The sequence below is a fragment of the Camelus bactrianus genome, chromosome 35 (genome assembly GCF_048773025.1).
Source record: "Camelus bactrianus isolate YW-2024 breed Bactrian camel chromosome 35, ASM4877302v1, whole genome shotgun sequence".
NCBI lineage: Eukaryota > Metazoa > Chordata > Mammalia > Artiodactyla > Camelidae > Camelus > Camelus bactrianus.
Window position 1 is genome coordinate 17,291,352 of NC_133573.1, and position 17,732 is coordinate 17,309,083.

The window sequence follows — 17,732 nt, forward strand, 5'->3', positions numbered from 1 at the left end:
TTTGGAAAAAAAAAAAATGAAAGACAAAGGACTGTACAAAGAATAAATGACAAATGCTGAGGTACTCACCCCTCAGAGTAACTGATGTTAAGGATCTGTTCTATTTGCTTCCTATCCCTCCGGGGTAAATCCGTGCACACAAACTCAAGGCCCTGCTAACCCTTTAATGAATTCCTTCATTGTATTCCTCCCCTCTTCCCTCTCCCCAAAGGCAACTTGCTATGAATTTGTGTCACTTTATCCTCTGTTTTTTAACATTTTCAGTATATTATCTATGGGAATTACAACATATAAACAGTATAGCTCAATGTTTGTTTTTAAAGTTTGCCCGAGTGGCATCGTTTCTGCACCCAGTTTCAGTGTGTGTTGCGGGAGTTTGCCCACATCCCCAGCAGTTCTCCCACACCAGCTGGGTGCCCTCCAGGTCAGCTTGGCTCTGACGCTGTCTGCGGAGGTGGTGTCAGATCCCACAGGCTGAGGGCACAGTCTTAGAAGATAACACCCAACCTCTTCAGACACCAATCACAACTCCAGGTTGTCACCCGGGCTTCAGACCAATGGGCTACCAATTGGAGGTTCCAACGAACCACTCCTCGAGTTTGATTAATTTGCAGAAACCCCGTCCTTTGGGGTTCTCATGGAGGCCTCACCACGTTCACGTGGGCATGAGTGATTAAGTCATCGAGGAGCGCTGAGGAGAGCGGAACGTCAGGGGCTGGTCCTGGCACTGGAGGCGACTCTTCCTCAGTGATATCCCGATCCTGGGCTTGCCCTGGAGTAACCTCAACTAACAACCAAGGGGTCCTTGGGGGAAACAGAGATGGACAGGTTGGATGTGTATTTGGGATTTATTTGGACTCTGACAAAGGGTTATCCAGCTCCGACTTGGCTCTCCAGGAAGAGGTGTGCCCCAGGGATGGAGTATTCCTTGGTGCATCTTCCGCTGGTGAAGGCTGGTGTCCAGGGGCTGCCCAGGTGAGCAGGGCCCTGTGTGCTCGGTCTTGGCTCCCAAGAGGCTCATTCTCTGTCTCGCTCTTCCCAAGACATGCTCTCCCCAAGACATTCCAGAGCCGTGATGTGTTTCTCAAGAATGAATAATTGTTTTTGCCCAAGACATAAATAAACCCAGAAACCAGCTCCAATAATCACAAGTGCATGCCAGCTGGCGATCACACCGACAGGGGCAGAAGGAAACCAGCCCAGCTTGCCCAGAAAGGCCACCACTCATGGTGGGGAAGCTGGCAGGATTGTCAGGGCTCCAGACCAGCAATTCTGGAGAAAAAGAACTGGAAGGAGGGGCTAGATTTTAATTTAAATTTGTCAATTTTCTCAAACAAAAGATAGAGCAATTTTAAAAACAACTCAACTAATTTTGCTCAGTTCACTCCCAATCTTAAGAAACAGAAATAAAATGCTCTTGCTTCACTAGGAACCATAGGCTATAATTCTCTTCCCAGAGCTCATTGCTACCATCAGTTTATGTTTATCTTTTCCATGCTTGCTTTAATATCTTTATGACATGTGTGCGCATCTATAAAAACAACTGTATGATATTCTTTTGCACTTCTACAATTTCCTTAAGTGATTTTCTACTGTACATAGGATTCTGCAACTTGCTTTTTAAGAATAACTGTGGCCAAAAAACACAACACAAAATTTATCCTCCCAACAATTGCCAAGAATACAGTACAATATTATCAAGCACATGCACATTGTTGGGTAACAGATCCCCAGAATCCCCTCATCCTGAATGACTGAAACTCTATACCAACCCAGAAACTCCCCACCTCCTCCTCTTCCAACCCCTGGCAGCCACTTTTCAACATTCTATGAATAGATACATCGGTGGAACCATTGACTACTTGTCTTTTTGTGACTGACTTATTTCACTGAGCATGATGTCCTCAAGGTTCATCCATGTTGTAGAACATGTCAGAATCTCCTTTTTTTTTTTTTAATTGAAGTATAGTCAGTTACAATGTGTCTATTTCTGGTGTATAGCATAATGTTTCAGTCATACATATAGATATATACATATATTCATTTTCATATTCTTTTTCATTAAAGGTTATTACAAGATATTGAATATAGTTCCCTGCACTATGCAAAGGAAATTTTTTTTTATCTATTTTTATATATCATGGTTAACATCTGCAAATCTCAAATGCCCCAATTTATCCACCCCCTTTCCCCTCAGTAACCACAAGATTGTTTACCATGTCTGTGAGTCTGTTTCTGTTTCATAAATCAGTTCATTTGTCTTTCTTTTTAATATTCCACATATAAGTGATATATGGTATTTTTCTTTCTCCTTCTGGCTTCTTCACTTTGATGATCTCTAGGTCCATCCATGTTGCTGCAAATGGCATTATTTTATTATTCTTAATGTCTGAGTAATATTCCATTCTATAAATATACCACAACTTCTTTATCCAGTCATCTGTCGATGGACATTTAAGCTGCTTCCATGTCTTGGCTATTGTATATAGTGCTGTTATGAACATTGGAGTGCATGTGTCTTTTTGAATTAGAGTTCCCTCCAGATATATGCACAGGAGTGGGATTTCTGGATCATATAGTAAGTCTATTTTTAGTTTTTTGAGGAGTCTCCGTACTGTTTTCCATCATGGCTGCACCAAACTTCATATCCCATTGCATGGGTAGACCACATTTTGTTCATCCTTTCATCCATCGATAGACATTTAGGTTGCCTCCACATCTTGGCTGTTGTAAATAATGCTGCTGTGAGGTGTGCATCTTATTTTCAATTCTTTTGGGTGTATACCCAAAAGGGGTTGTTGGATCATATGATAATTCTATTTTTTAATTTTTTAAGGAAAATCTTTACTGTTTTCCATAGTGGCTGTATCATTTTATGTTCCCACCAACAGGGCACAAGGGTTACAATTTCTCCTCATCCTCACCGATGAGGATTTTTTTTTATTTTTATTTTTTATTTTTATTTTTGTCTAACAGTGGCCATCTGGATGGGAGCGAGGTGATACCTCATTGTGGTTTTGGTTTGCATTACCCCGATGATCGGTGATGTTGAGCATATTTTCATGTGTATGTCTTCTTTGGAGAAATGTCTATTCAAGTCCTTTACCGATTTTTAAATTGGGTTATTTATTTATTTATTTATTTATTTTTGCTGTTATTGAGTTGTAGGAGTTCTTTTAATAGTCTGTATGTTAACCCCTTATTAGATATATGGTTTGCAAATATTTTTAAGTTTGATGTGGTCCCATTTGTCTATTTTTGCTTTTGTTGCCTTTGTTTTTTTTCAGTGTCATATCCAAGAAATCCTTGACAAATCCAGTGTCATGAAGTTTTCCCCCTGTTTTCTTCTGGGACTGTTATAGATTTAGGTCTTATGTTTCAATCTGTAGCTCGCTTTGAATTAGTTTTTCTATGTGGGGCATGCAACTTGCTTTTTGAACTTACTTGTCTTTGGGATTTATCCATTTTAGTGCAAGTATTTCTGGCTCACACCCTGGCATTGCTGACAGAAACCCTTCATACCAAGCAAAATCCCGGACCAAGGCCTCCGCTGGCCCGGGCTGGGTCCTCACCCATCTCCTCACTTTCTTTTTCACACTTGCTCTCTCTCCCCTCCAGGCCTGTTTGGGTTTCTTTGAATTTTATCTAAATTGCATCATATTTAAAAAAATATGCTAAGATTACCATGACATTTTGCTGTCTTAACTGGTCTGTCTTTGAACAGGGCGAGCACATTGCTAGAAAATCACCACCGCTCAGTTAAAGGTGCCTCTGGAAGGAGTTAATTCAGACCCCAAAGCCCAAAGCCCAAAGCCCGAGGTGCTGGTTTGTCTGAACCCACAGCCCGAGATGAGGAGGAAAAGGCTGCTTCTGGCTGCCCACCGCCCGGCCCGCTGTCAGCTGGTGGTGAGTGTCGCTCCCGCCGTCCAATCCACAACCCCCAGCTTCCACCCTTGATTGATGCTGCACTTTGTAAGGGGTGATTAGACGGGCCTCTGCCTGATTTTCACTCGAGGCTCCAGCCAGTAAGTGGCCAGTAGCCCTGCATTCCGAGGATGGTCCCCAGCCCCCCGGCTGACCTGTCACAGGTCTCTGGGCAGTGTTTGGCTGCCTATAAAAGAGATGGAGAGAGGTGAGTGGTTCAAGAGAGGATTTGTAATACTGTGGGTGTGCAGTAAGTCCTTCCCCTTCTGTGGGGAAGGAGTGGGGGTCCAGTTTAGGGCAGGGGGCTTTAAGCAGACACACTGAGGTGCTGACAGGGGGACACAGGTCTGACACTGGCCCGAGAGTCTAAGGGTGAGGGACTGGTGAGGCGGCTGGAGGAGGTGAGACATTGGTTGCGGGCGGGAGGTTGTCAGCCTGCCAAGGACTGCACCAGAAGGGGAACGGGTCTCTCCTGAGAGATCAGACCTGGGGCCTCTGCCCTTGACACCCCAAAAGAGGATGCCCCCACCTCCTGAGTGCAGATGAACCTCCAAAAGCCAGGGACTGAAGGCGAGCTGCTGTGGCCAGCTGGGCAGAGCATCACCCTTGTCAGTTTTGGGTGTACAGCACAATGCTTCAGTCATATATGTACATATATATATTCATTATCATATTCTTTTTCACCATAAGTTACTACAAGATATTGAATGTAGTTCCCTGTGCTGTACAGTATAGACTTGTTTATCCATTTTATATGTTAGTTAGTATCTGCAAATTTCAAATTCCCAACTTATCCCTTCCCACCCCCTTTCCCCCCTGGTAACCGTAAGTTTGTTTTCTATGTCTTTGAGTCTGTTTCTGTTTTGTAACTAAGTTTGTTTGTCTTTTTTTAAGATTCCATATAGAAGTGACATCATATGGTATTTTTCTTTCTCTTTCTGGCTTATTTCAGTTAGAATGACAATCTCCAGGTCCATCCATGTTGCTGCAAATGGCATTATTTTATTATTTTTTATGGCTGAGTAGTATTCCATTGATACAATACTTTTTTTATTTCTCTGAGTGTATTATTTATAGTAATTTTTGCAGCTTCCTCTGAGTCTCAGGATTGTGCTATCCTCTTCTCCTTTATATTTTTTTTCTCTGTATTATGGGTTAGGTGTTTTCCTCCAATGTCAGGTAACTCTGGCTGTCCATTTATATTTAAGAGTGAGCCAAAACTGTGTGGAACTTCTATGGCTGTCAGCATCCTTGTTGAGTACTGAGCTACTCAACAAAGATGCTGGTGTGTGGAGTAAAAAATATGTTTGATGGTTATCTACTTTATCAAATACCCTTCAATCTCAAATTACAAAGGGTAAGTTCTCAATTTTAGGGTCAGATGAATGAGAATTAAATTTTTCAAAAATTCCCAATAGTGTAGACTGATATGCAAGATTCTGAATAAATATTAAATGTTAAATATATCCTTTGATGGGTAATATCTGTAGCTAACTCCAGGAGGACTTTAAAACCAGTGAGAGAGTTACTAGGAGATGAAGAAAGATGCTGTAAGAAGCTCCATCTTCTCTACTGCCTCTGAAAAGAATGTGGATGAAAACCACAGCCTTTGGAATGTTAACTGTCATATTTACCCACATCATTTCTCACTCTTGTACCTTATGGTCCCCAATCATCCACATCCCCTTATGATATCCCCTCCCTTTGAGTGTGGGTAGGACCTGTGATTCGCTTCTGATCAGTCAAATATGGGATGCTACCCTGTCACCCTGTGGGATTTGAATTTATTAGATGCCAAGGACCTCATGAACTTAAAAGGGGGCCCTTCTGCCACCCAGTCATCAAAAGAAACCCCTGCACCAGATGACACCTGGATGGTAACCTGATGAGACCCTGGAGCAGAAGTCCATGTAAGCCATGCCTGGACTCCTGACCCACAGAAACTGTGGGAGAATAAATGTGTCTTGTCTACAGCCTGACTTGTGTTAATGGGTTATGCAGATATAGATGACTCACACACCTGTTTACACAGTGATTCACCCAGAGTGACTCAGGGAGTGACTGGGAAATTAAATGGTCACCGGGCCTCCTAATTCTAGCTTTCCATTTCCATGAGCTTTTCCCCTGTCTGAAAAGGTCACTTCAAGAGACAGAAAAGGATGACAAGACATCTCATTGTTGTCTCTAGGGGTACCAGTGCCTGCATTTGGTGCAAATCAACAAAGAACTTGAAAAATGGATGTCACAGATGGGGGTTTCTTGGTTTCATTCCACCAACACGCCAAGAATGGGCAATCAGAACTCTTGGATGATATGTCTAGGGCCCAGGCTTCCCTTCTTCTGTCTTCCTGCTTCAACTTGAGCCAAGGCTCTTGTTCTGCTCTTTACCTCACCCAGGGCCACGTGTCCCAGGTGGGAAGCCCTCCTTGATGCCCCCAGCAGACTGCCACTCACATCTCAGAACTGCGTCACGTGTCTTCTTCTAATGAGTCCAGGAAAGCGATGGTTTTTAGCTGGACACTTTGTTGCCCTGAATAAATGAGACCAGGAGGAATGGGTATCAGGTAGACGTCTAGCAAAGTCTACAACTCAAAAGCTTTGTTCCCACAGAAAAAGCCACAGAAAAGATAAGGGAAAAGAAGGGAGGAAATTAATGACATAGAAAGCAATCTATAATGAGGATGCTCAAAGCCCTAACTGAAAGGAGAATTTTTGAAATAGCTAATAAAATAGATCCATTTCTAGCAGGACTGACACACTATAATGAGTAAAAACAATGTACTTCAAAGCATGCACAAAATATCTTCTAAATTATATTAAAAGAATAAAAAGAAATAAAAAGATAACATATTAATATCTGTTATTTCTAGTGGAGAGACCGCCCTCTTTTTTTTTTTTTAATTCTTTTAATTTAGTGGTCATATATGGCTTTTTTTTTTTAAATTAGTGGTCATATATGGCTTTCATAAGGAGAAGAAAATATTATTTGAAAGTTGCACATAAAATGTGTGTTTTTTAAAAAATCGTTTACAAATCAAAGACAACCTAAACTTTTGATTTTAAAACAGCTGACATTTTCTAACTGTTGCAAATACAGTGATGTCCCAGAATCAGAAGATGGGTAAGATTGCTCTGCGGATGCTGCCTTTTCCATGGAACATTCTACTTTTCCCCTGAGAAAACAGTTTAAGAATGAGTAGCATTTATTTTCAAATGCCTGGTGGGTAATCCTATTAAGTATCACAGGGGAAGAGGGTCTGAGATTCTATTTGTTTGAAAGTTCTACTTTCTTCTTTTTTTTTTTTCCTGGGAATTTATTTATTTATTTGTTTATAATTGAGTTATAGTCAGTTTACAATGTGTCAATTTCTGGTGTACAGCACAATTTTTCAGTCATACATGAATATACATATATTCATTTTCATATTCTTTTTCACCATATATATTTCCCCGTGCTATACAGTATAAACTTATCTATTCTATATATACCTGTCAGTATCTACAAATCTTGAACTCCCAGTCTGTCCCTTCCCACCCTCCCCCACCAACAACCACAACCACAAGTTTGTATTCTATGTCTGTGAGTCTGTTTCAGTTTATATTTAAGTTCATTTGTCTTTGTGTGGTTTTGTTTGTTTGTTTGTTTGTGGGGGGAGGTATTTAGGTTTACTTATTTATTTTTGATGGAGTTATTGGGGATCGAACCCAGGACCTCATGCATGCTAGGCATGCGCTCTACCACTGAGCTATACCTTTCCCCCTTTTCTGGGAACTTCTGAGTTGAAGGGGCTTTGGGGAGAAGGCAAAAATCAAAACAGCTGATTTTCTTCTTTATGATGAACTCTTGCTGACTCCTTTGTGTAACTTGGACTCACAAATAAAACATGGGATTGTGTCGCAACAGAAGATTGTTTGGCAGTAGAAGCACCAACTTGATGTGCACAAGCCTGGATTTCTGGTGGCACCGACTAGCTGTGTGACCCTGAAATATGCAGTAAGAAGTTCCTTACATTCAGTTGAAATTGCATGAGAAAATATAGGAGAGGTTGCTTCACATAGTGCCTTGGCATTAAAAAATGTTAATAAACATTATTATAATTATTATTTAGAGGGTTTAGAGTCTTCAGAAAGAGAGAAAAAGACAGCATAAAGGCAGGACATGGGGAGAAGCTATGCTCAGAGACAGCTCAGAGTCAGCTCAGAGTTGTAGGACTTCATTTTATTGCTAGAGATGGCCCCACAAAGGGTAGGCTGGACACTGAGGAAGAGGAACACATGCAGTCCTACCACACGCCCAGAGCCTTCTTTTCTCAGAATAATTGCTGGAAAAGTGTTGTAATAAGTACATAAATCTGTTATGATTATAGAAGCAAGTGATGCTGTCTAGAGTTGCACAGTGCCCAATATGCAAAACTGTACATGGCGGCTTGTTTCAGTCTCATCTTAAGCTGCTGTCATCTTGTATTTCATGTTACCTGGTGGGCCCCTTTAAATTCTTTCTAGGTCAAGGCAAGGTAAATACACTGTAATTACATTATACTGACACGGGGTAGAAATTTCAAACTCAGGCCGCACCAAAAGGCCAAGAATGGAAGCTGGAGGAAGGACTGATTTAATCAGTCCCTGCTTCCCTCCCTCCCATGGAGTGGACTACATCTTCCTGTGTTAGCATAAATATGTCAGGAGATACTGCATCAGATGAGAATGGTCCCAAATGAGGGTTAAATTCTTCTAAATATGAATCAAGGGTAAATAAGCTCCTTCTTTGTACTGCGGGTTAGTTACCATATGAAACTCACTCCTCCCGGAGGTTGGTTTGGATTGCAAACATAACCATGTTTAAGGAAGGTTGATTTCAGGCTCCTTGAGGAAGCAAGCAGGCTGGGCATGAAGAGTGACAGCTATGACCCAGATCAGGGGAGGGAAGTGGCACCTCCACGTTCAGCCAAGTGCTTTGTTTCCTTATTAGTCCTTCTTCATCCTTGGAATATGCCCGCCAGCTCTGCCTGCCTTTGAGGCTGCCTCCATGGCTTTTCCTTGCCCCTCCTTGTGGCTGTCTCACCCTGGGACAGGAATAGGAACCCCGCTGGTGGCTGACTTAGGTATGAATGTGAGGGTAGAACAAGCCTTGGAGGCAAATGGAACAGGCTGAGACCTAGGGGGAAGTTGACTTAGGAGCCCTTGTGGCTGTGGCTGGGAGGTACTGAGAATAGCTGAGACTAGTGACTGGTGTTTGAGAATTCCTGCAGGCAATACCTGATACCTCACTGGGCCCTATTTGGAGGGAATCAGTCTCTAGCCACAGGGAATTGGAGAGGGGAAATAAGGAACTTCCAAGCTGGACTTCGGGGAATCAGGAAAAAGGTCCCAAAGTCCCAGCAGGGGGGCACTGTCCTGGGACCACTAATCACAGTGAATCAAGATCCCATCCTGCTGCAACCTGGAAGGTTAAACAGTGGGACTCAGGTGGGGAAGGCAGATTTGGGGACCTGCTAATTGGAGGCAGGCCAGGAAGCAAGAGCTTAATTCCAGAAATAAGGCAAAGCTGAGGTTCTTAAAGGTAGCAGGTGACGGTAGGGCTGGATAATTTGCTCAATAGGTTTTGGGCTACTTTTCTCTAGCTACCTCCTAACAAGCTCCTGAGGCTGAGATAGGGCTGAGCCTATAAATGATGCTCAGGTGGTCCTTGCTGTGGGGATGGCAACAGGCAATGAGCAGGAGTCTGCAGGGGGCTCTGTTTAGTGACCCTCTCTGATCCGGAGCCATTCCCTTCTCTGCCTTCACTGCATCCACAGCTAGAAGGTCTTGACCAGCTCCTGACTCCTCTGTTGCATTGATGATTCTGGACTCGAACTCCAGTGAATCTTGCCATAGCGCCTATGAGAAACCAGTCAAGTCACTTCCCTTGACAATTTAGATAAATCCAAGAGCTCCAAGGTGCATAATTCAAGAGAAGCAGGGCATTATCCTGGGAGTGTTTCCCTTCCCTGTTTCTGACACTGTTCCCAGCATTCTCTCAGGATTACCCCACCCTGTTGTTTCCAATTTGCATATCCAGTTAGCGATGGTGGAGACGAATGATCCCAGCTTCTTTCTCTTCTTATTTCCACTGCCTCCCTACCCATGGTAGCCCCACTCCTCCCCAGCTCCCACCTTAGAAGCGGACTCAGAAGTCTGCATCCATTTCCCACACTCTTCAGGTACCCTTTGTGTCTCTACATCCTATGTGTCACTTACATGTACATCATCCACTTTGAAATCTTGGGTTTTAAGTTCTCCTACCTCCTCTAAAATTTACCACTTCGTTTGTTCTTTCAGTCTTTTATTCCCTAATAGTTCAGGGAGAGCTGGTTTCACAGGGCCTGTCAGGCCTTAGGGAATTTCTTGTACCACAGACTCTGGAATCAGACTATATACAGCTAATGAAAGTTCCCCACTTCCCAGGTAAGAGCTGTATTCCTCCAGCAAATACTTTGTTTGGAAACATCTATTTCTGAATTTACAAACGCCTTAAATTGTTTAAATCTCTGTCCCTTATAAAATAAATAACGTTCTAATAAAACTCTCTTTTCAACAAACCCTTGGTTTGAGTGTGGATAAGAGAGTTATCACAGAATCATCTGGTTCAAAAAAAAAAAAAATCTTGATCCAACGCTAAAACCTTTACCATTCTGCAAGGTGAACTCGTTTGCCCTAGAACTGTCCTCTAAAAGTCAAGTGACCATAAGAAATTCTAAGATTTTTCTTAGAATTCTAAGAAAATTGCTAAATATTGATCTAAAAAGTCAGGTTCATTAGCGACTTAAATTTGATTTTCCTGAAAATCAGCCAGACAGAAAGTTCTCACTTTTATCCACCTTCATTGTTACTCTCCATAGCAACAGAAAACTGTTCTGGGCTGAAATAATCCTCTCCAGCTCCCAGTGCACAGTCAAGGAATTTTAAAAACAGAGGAGAGGACTTTGTAACCACAAAATACTCTCTGAGATTTAAAAGGCCACAGAGCTCTGGATAAATATTTATCTTTCTTCTGAAGGGAAGCAATGTGTTTAGAAATGTTTGTATCCTCTTCTGTCATTTTTTAAAAATGCTAACATGAGAATCTTCAACTCTTTCTCTGTCTCGCTTTTCCTAAACCATGAAAGTAATCCCAGTATTTTTGTTACTAACCCTCAGTCATTCTTGGCTGGTCTCTGGGCTAAGATCCAACATGAGATGCTGTTAACATTTTGCATTCCTTAAGCAATCAGTTGACAAGATTAATTTTTTTCCAGAAAGTTGATTGGCTCCAAAGCTGTTCTTTCATGTCTTTAGTGAGCACTGAACATGTGGATTTATCATGGCTCGTGCGGTCTTGAAACTCCCTTGTTTTTCCAAGCTAGTTCATACTTTGTTTATCAACTGAAAAAGGGAAAATGAAGCAGTAGTTTCTGGATGTTACTCTGTTCTTTTTGTCCTTTCCTTATCTAAAACCTTCTAACTCAACATGATATCTGTAATTTATTAAACTTTACTTTCTGTTTATTTTTATTTACTGACTTCGCTGATGAGGATCACAGATCCCTGGGAGGTCTACTCGAGAGAGGGATAAAATGAGGGTGTTTCCTGCCCCGGGTCCTGACTTATAGCACCTTCAGAAGAAACACTGAAATGTGTTCTTCCTCATTTTTGACTCTCTGTTTAGTTCAGAGGGAGGCAATATAACAAGCTTCTTGGCTGTTCCACAGTTTGAAAGTCACAGCCAGCATCCTTTCCTGCCGGTTGGAGTTATAATCGATCTACAGACCCCACCCCCCTGTTGTTCAGAAACAGCTTGTCATTGCAAATCAGCTTAGCCACCCAATTAATGAATCCTTCCAAACCTGTTTCAGGCACCATAATTAAAGCTTTTATTTAATTAATTTTTTTCCTTGCCACAGAAACTCCTCCAGTTCCAAGTTTACACTGTGAACACCAAGCCACCCACCACCACCAAAGACAGACTTGGTGTAAAGGAAGAGTGGAAATGTGCTTCTGGACAAAGCTTTCCATATTCTGGGTGCCCCTGGCCCTTCTCCTAAGCCTTGTTCCCCCTGCTGAGACAGGAGAAACCTTGACTCCAGGCAGCGGAGGCACTTGGAGTCCCGGGCAACTGACCGAAGTGCGGCTTCTCTCTGCGGACGAGCCCCCACCCCTGAACCACTCAAGAAGCCTCATCAAAACCTTGCTGGAGAAAACCGGGTGCCCACGGAGGACAAATGGAAGGCAAGGAGATTGCAGTCTGATTAGTGCAACAGAACGGGATCAGGGAGCAGGGCATGTTCCAAAGAGAACAGTGGATTCTGATGTCAGTAAAGCAAAATCCATACAAACCTTCCAATATTCCATTCTAGTGGGCAATGCATTATGGTGCAATAATTACAAATCATACGGGGTTCTGCACACAGCATTTAAAGACAGGGAGAATGTTGTTTGTTTGTTTGTTTTTTAATTAAAATGGTCATGCTTATGGAAGCCTTTCTGGAAGCCTTTCTGCAACCCTTCTGCAGCTTGAAAGGTATTTATCCGTGAGTAGGAACTTTCAGTTCCCTCTTCTTTCTGATTGGCTCCTCCTGTTTGTGAGCTGGCAGTGAGCATGAACATGTTGACCCTGAGGTCAGCCCTAATCTAAGCCAGGAATTGCATGTTGGTTAAGAATTTAGGAGGCAGCCAGATCTCAGCTCCATCATTTAGGAGCTTAGTGGACTCACTTAGCCTATCTGTGCCTCACTTTCCTCATCTGTAAAAAGGAATGATAATGGTGATACCTATTTCATAGGGTTATGATGAGGATTACATTAATCCTGGGGTCTACAAGCCAGTGGATGGAGTTCTGGATGCCTGTGAACTTGAATGTGGAAACGAGTTACATCTAGGCTCATTAGTTTTTCAAATTTATGGTAACATTAAACACATCACTGGGTCTTATTATTTAATGTGTTAGAAGAAAATAGAAGCGCCTTGATCGCCATATAATTTTGTATTGTTTTGGCGACTATCTCAGTATTTTTTTGTTTCTCATGTTGATTAAGTAGTAGAAGCATTAGCAAGTGAATGTATCTAGGGGATGAGGAATTGTTTGTAAAGTATTAAGAAAACCCTTAAAGGGAAAAGCCACTCTAGCAATGAAATTAACTGGAGAGGACCATCTTCCTCCATGTCTCTGAGGCAGGTTCTGCATGGGAGCAGTCATTCCAGAGCTGAACGCCAAAGATTTTGGGGGTGCGATAATGCACAGAAATGTTCTTGGGTCTGTGAAAATCTCATTTTTATTCATATAATCTTATATTAATTATTGGGACTTTTTCTGCACTACCCATAAGTATTGTCACCAAAAGACCTTAGGACCCGAATCAATGTGCAGAATAAAAAGAACTGTTCGTCTTGCAGAGAGGGGCTGCTATAAATGAATGTGGCTTCTTTTCTCCCCTGCTTTCATCTGCAAATGTGAGAAGTCAGGGGGAGAAGGCTGGGGCAGGTCCTCCTGGCACCCTATACATTTTAATTGAATTGAAAGATGTTGATAAGGTAAAGAAACTTACTCTTCTCCAAATGGTGACAGGCAACACTTCCACTGCAATTTTTTAAGAGAAAAAGACCACAAAGGAGTCCAGATCATTAGAAGGGCTTTCCTGGTGTGCTGGGTAACCACCATCCCAGCTCCCAGGCACACATGTTCCCCTAGAGGAGGGAGAGCCCCGCCCACAGCTGGTGGAGGACAGTAAGATGATTTCTTCTTCTTGTAAGTCTGCCTTGCAAGGCATTTTTTTTGAATTGCCCACTGATTGCTTTTTTTTTTTTTTACTGTGACAAGGCACTCAGTTCCTTAAGTTCACCTGGCACACTGCTTCCAATGGAGAAGCAGAAAAAGTAGCAGGAGGTGCCCTGTCCCACCATCAAGGTAGATGCCAGACAACTCACCAGAGGGCTTGGGAACCCCAGTTCGCAGGCTTCACCTTCAGAGCTTCAACACTTAACATGCAAAACAGAGCTGAAGTGCCTGCCAGTGGCCACTTCACCCAACACTTAGCCATGAGGAACCCAGCATATCAACTAATGCAGAAGTATATGAGGAGGTTGGAGGTGCTGAGAGAGCCTGCACACATTCCTCTCCAGGTCACTGGCCCTGACTTGGGAAAAGCACACATGTGACCAGCTGCACTGAAACATACCATTGTGAACCATCACAGAGAAACTAGATGGCCCTGAGCCAGCAGTAAAAATAGCTTCTCATCCAGCACAGCCCAAACTAGGAGCCTGGCAGAGTCTTAGGGCCACTCTAGTTTTGATTTCAACTTGACCAAAAAAAAAAAAAAAAAAAGGTTTCAACTGGGAGAAGGTGCCTTGCCGTGGAAAGAGAGATGAAAAATAGAAATGTTCCACATTTTACCTAGCTTATTTCATATGCATTTGACTGTCATTAGCAGAAGGATGAAAAATATTTGTAGCTAGGGGGAAAAAGTATTTGTCTTCTTATTTAACTATAATAAGAAAAACTGGCAGACCAGCAGAATAACTTGGTAAAGAACTTCCTCAACACACAGGCTAACAGGAGGAATGGAATACAGAGAGAAATGAAAATTTGTGCTTTATGGTTAATGATTTTTGAAGACTCAGATTTACAGATTCATGGGAGTTCTAATTTGTTTATTTCATTATTTATTTGACAGAAGCTTTTTAATTCATCCCCCATTGTTCCAGGAAGGTTTCTATTTTTACCAGTGGGGGTGAATCACGCTCAGACCATTTAGGGACATGTTTAGAACATGGTTTTCCAAGTCAAGACCCACGTGTAATTTTGATTCCCAAACTGAAGCCTTAAAGCTCAGCACACACTGGCCATTGTGCTCTGTATGACAAGATGTTGGCCTGCGTGCACTGATTGTGTTACACAGGCCAGGGGTGATGGGAAGAGTTCCATGGGCCAAAAATAGCTCGGATAAAAACTCCTTACAAGATAAGAGGAAAGAAGTGGCATTTGACTTGGTGTTCTCTCCGTCCCCTGACCTGGTGAACAAGAAAATGTTTTTGTATCTTTCAGTTGTTGAATTTGATGTGGTCTTGGTCTCCATTCAATCAGCAAAGAAGTGCTTGTCCTCATGCACAGTGTTGTTCTGTCCCCAGAACCATGAATGATATTTCTTATTTGACTTCCAGTGCCTCATTAATATAATAGCATCTTGATGCCTGGTTGATAATAAATCCCAGCTCTGTTGGATTTACTTTTGAATTTTTAAATAAAAGATTAAAATAAGTGAAACTGAATCTGATTAGAACAGATTTTTACCTACCTGCATAAACAGTTTTGGTGTTTGGATTCACATCTTCAAAAGTACAGAATAATTGTTAAGTTCTGTTTTATAGTTTTTAAAGTGTGAGTCCCTTGAAACTGAACATTAATCCTAGTGTTCTTTTTTTTTTTTTTCAGTAGGGCAGAATTTTAATCTACGGATGAGGTTTATATATTTATAACAGCCCTGCTAGGAATCTTAGCTTTTTCTCTCTGAGTGTCAAGAATTTGCTCAGAGTCATTGCTGAGAAAAGAGAAAAGAAAAAGCTTCCACTGTGAGACTGTTCCTTAACTAGCAAGTACTTTTTGATTGCAAGCTGATTTCCATTCCAAACAGAGAAACTCATATTTCTGATTCTATTTTTCTACCTAACAGAAGCAAGGTTAGATGCTTTTCTTTTCCACTGGAAGACTTCCATATTCATAAATATACTGATGTGTGTTTTCTTGTAATACCTTGTAGTTCTATTTCAAGCATTGACATTTTCTATAGAGCTGGAATTTATTTTGGTATAAAGAATAGAGTATAACTCCAGTTCTGTTTAATGGCTTTCCATTTGTCCAAATACAATGTGGTACTGATTTGAAATACTTTCACTATACACGAAATTTTTATGTGTTCTGGCCTCTTTATTACTTTCCATTACTGTATCTATTCTAATTACCACAGTTTTAACCAGTGTACCTTTCATGTTGCCACACTGTTTTAATCACTGTAGTATATCATAACACATTGTATATTCATTACACTGTATATTAAAGTGTATTATAAAGAGATACTGCTCATCATTTGTGTTCTTTTCCAAAATGGCCCTGGTGACTCCTTGAACCTCTTAATAATCTGCAGCCTAATCTATCAAGCCTTCTTGCTTGCTCCCTCTCTTCTAATTGATTGGAATGGTTTTTTGTTTATTGATTAATTTAGATAGTATAAATATTTCAAAATACCGCATGCTCCGAAGCATAAAAATATTGACTATTCCCTGAGTGCTTCCCCATTAATTTCATTCCTAGGTGTTGAGTGTTTTGGGTCTGTTGTTGTGACTGAGTGGGTGTTAAACCTCTCCTACTGGATACTTTCATTTCTTTTTTGTTTGTTTGTTTTGAGCTTAGGAGAGTACTGATTTTTGCACACCACTTTCAAAGCCAACTACTTTGCTATATTCTTTTACTCATTCTAAGCATTTTTCAGTAGAGAAACATCCTTTCATAAATAAGGCAAAATTGAGTCACATTTGTACTTTCAGTTGTTAACATGTAGAGTCTGAAAGAGTGAAGTTTTGCTGTAACTGAGGATATGCACATTTCTGTAAATATTTTTAGCTTTGATAGCTTTACAGATTTGAACCTTGCCCAATGGTAACAAAATCAACCTGAAGGTTTAGGGTCTACTCCCAACTCATTGGCTAAAACACTGCGATCATAAGCATTTTTTCCCCTTCCCTTTATTATGGGTTTTTACTTTTTTACAACAAAAAGAGTAATGATTCCTCTTTTCTCCCTACTTTGAGGGTGATGTGAAGATACATGACACAATGAAGCAAGGTGCCATGAACAGATTCTCAATACTATGTTGCATCCACCAAACATACCTGCCAATACCAATAAGAATGCTCCCTGAAGGTTTTTCATGTTAGTTTAGTGTAAGAGAGGAGTAGCTTGTACCAGCCTTAATTTTGATATAGCAATTATGAACTCTGAAATAATTGTTTATAAGATTTGAAAGCACTGGGGAGTAATTGGGTAAAAGCTTCATGCAGTGTGGGGTGGCAAAGAGTCTAGAAGAAAGCCACCATCTTACTGGACAGAAGGGTAGAAGGTGGAGTATGGGATGATTGAGTGGTAGGATGTTGATGGTGGAAATCCTGGAACAGAGGGCGCTAGAGAGGGGGAAGCCCCCAAATCTGAATATAAACTCCTCTCCAACTCTCAGCTGACTCAAAACTGTGCATATGCTGGGCAGACTGCATAAAGTCTAGCAGAGAGAAAAAGATATGAGACTGAAAGAGGGGAGCAGAGGTTCCAGCTCTTCCCACTGCAAAGCAAACCTGTTTAGAATTTTGAAACCTACCCAGTTAGAGGAGTTCAGTAAACATCTCAAAGTTACTTTGAAACTATAGAAGGGCCTTCCCTTACAAGAAAAATCTGTCCCAGGACTGAGGGGTTTCACCCTGGGAGTAAGGGGCAAAACCAAAAAAGACCTGCCCTCAATACATGTTAAACCAAGCATCCCCAAGGTAAAGTAGATCAGTCAGTAACCTGACTGCTTGCTATTCCTCACATCAACACTCTTCATGGAATGTAAGGGATTCTAAAGTGTCTACAATATATCACCTACAATGTCCTGCATATGATTTTTAAAAATTACTATATATGGGAAGAAACAAGGAAATGTAATCCATAGTTAAGAGAGAAATCAGTCAGTAGAAATAGATTCTGAATGACCAAGATGTTGGAATTAGCAGGTATGAATTGTAAAGCAAATGTTAAAAAGAAGTTC

General features: G+C 41.4%; 1 long non-coding RNA gene across 23 annotated transcripts in view; it reads right to left on the reverse strand.

Moving 5' to 3' along the window:
- LOC105067753 (ADP-ribosylation factor-like protein 5B) overlaps positions 1–17,732 on the reverse strand; it is a 69,722-nt gene that overhangs the window by 20,064 nt on the left and 31,926 nt on the right. For 17 of the 23 annotated variants that reach the window (XR_012504230.1, XR_012504240.1, XR_012504237.1 and 14 more), the window contains one exon: positions 6,379–6,454. The exons of 5 other annotated variants lie outside the window; for them this stretch is intronic. This is a non-coding gene — a long non-coding RNA (ADP-ribosylation factor-like protein 5B). Of the gene's footprint in view, positions 1–82; positions 6,455–17,732 lie in introns of those variants that run through there. One more of the 23 variants, XR_012504224.1, reaches the window with a different exon arrangement.